This window comes from Magnolia sinica, chromosome 2 (assembly GCF_029962835.1).
Source record: "Magnolia sinica isolate HGM2019 chromosome 2, MsV1, whole genome shotgun sequence".
Classification (NCBI taxonomy): domain Eukaryota; kingdom Viridiplantae; phylum Streptophyta; class Magnoliopsida; order Magnoliales; family Magnoliaceae; genus Magnolia; species Magnolia sinica.
The window spans coordinates 36,856,714-36,858,545 of NC_080574.1; positions in this window are offsets into that span (position 1 = coordinate 36,856,714).

Below are 1,832 nucleotides of genomic sequence, written 5' to 3' on the forward strand. Positions count from 1 at the left end.
TTAGATCATTTGATCAGTAAAATTTTTGCATAGTAGTTCATGAAATGTGTTTTGGAGTTGAGAATTAATTCAAATTGATTGATTGAACTGTACAAAATCCTACTATGACCACTATACCTGTCCTGCTTTGAGAGCACTAGAGCATACATACATGCCAACATGATTTTGAAATCTTGCAATATTCTTGTAGGAAATTGATCAAACAATAATACCATGATATTTTAAATAAATCTTTTTTTAATTTCTTGCAGTGCAAAATTGTTGAGTTTTTATTTTCAACATCATTTAGAGGTGAAAACAATTCATTATATGATTATATATTCGTCTTTTGAAAATTATTATTACCTATAATAGATATTATTTAATGTTTAATTTTCTAAGAGATTTAAAAAAAAAAAAAAAAATTGTCGAGAAAAGTGTCAAAATATGAAAAATCTCCTCAGAAATTCCCAGGCCGGGAAATTGCCCAAACAAGATTTATCAATATGCTTATACCCGACTCTACAAAACTACAAGAAACAAGGATGGCACTAAGCTTTACCCAATTAAAGACCCACCATACATTCAGTGTACCCCACTGTGCATGGGACGTGGCTTCAGTGGATCCCTGAATGTGGGGCCCACCATGATGTATGTGATTTACATCCAGACCATCCATCCGTTTTGACATCTCATTTTAGGGCATGATCTGAAAAATGAAGTAGATCCAAATCTGAAGAAACAGTGGTGATTGACTATTAAAAGCTTCTCATATGCCACAAAAGTTTTTGATCAGGCTGATATTTGTGTGGTCCCTTCATCCAGGTCTTTGTGACCTTATCAACAGGTTGGATGGAAAATAAACATCGCGGCGGCTCCCAAGAAGTTTTTAATGGTGGATATTCAATCACCATTGTTTCCTGTGGTGTGAGATTTGGATATGCTTCAATGTTTTGGATCATGCTTGAAAATGAGCTTTAAAACAGATGGACGGCGTGGATGTAAATAAAATACTTAAATATAGGCCCCAGAGACAGGGATCTTCCAATCTAGGATGCTGATTTCCTCCTAAAGCTTTTTGCAGGAAGTTCTTGCCCTGAGAACCAGGTGGGACCCACTGTCATGTTTGTGAGAAATCTTTCCCGTGTATCCGTTTTGTGAGTTCATCTTAGGACATGATGCCCAAAATGAACCCTATCCAATGCTCAAGTGGGCCGAAAACGTGAAAATTAAACATCTACAGTTGAAATATTCATTTGCCAAAGAAGTTTTGAATCATGCTAATATTTGTGTTTTCTGGTCATCCCAGTAGGAATGATGTTATTCACAGTATGGATGGCATGTAAACATCATTGTATAATCCAGAGAGGTTTCAACGGTGAGAATTTACCTAACCACATTTTCCTTTATTACAGCCCACTTGAGCATTGTATAGGGTTCATTTTTGGCATCATATCCTAAAATGAACTCACAAAACATATGAACGGGTAAGATTTCTCACAAACATCACAGTGGGGCCCTGCATGGGTTCCCAGCACAGGAACTTCCTGCCAAAGGTTTTCCAAGGATATCCGCGTCCACCAATCTGGGGCCAAAAACTTTGCATTGGATGGTTCAGATCATTCCATCAATATTCAATACCATTGTTGAGCCATTATCCGTCCAGGTGGGAACCTTCCATACGAACCATCCCGATAACCAGGTAAGCTGACAGAACATACTCTCAAGATCAGCAAATGGGCCGACTTGATGTACAATCCACACCATTCATTACACGAGTCCGGATAAAAAAATTGGAGTACCTAATTTCGGTACTCCAAACAGAATCAAGTTTTATATCATCCAAAGTCCGA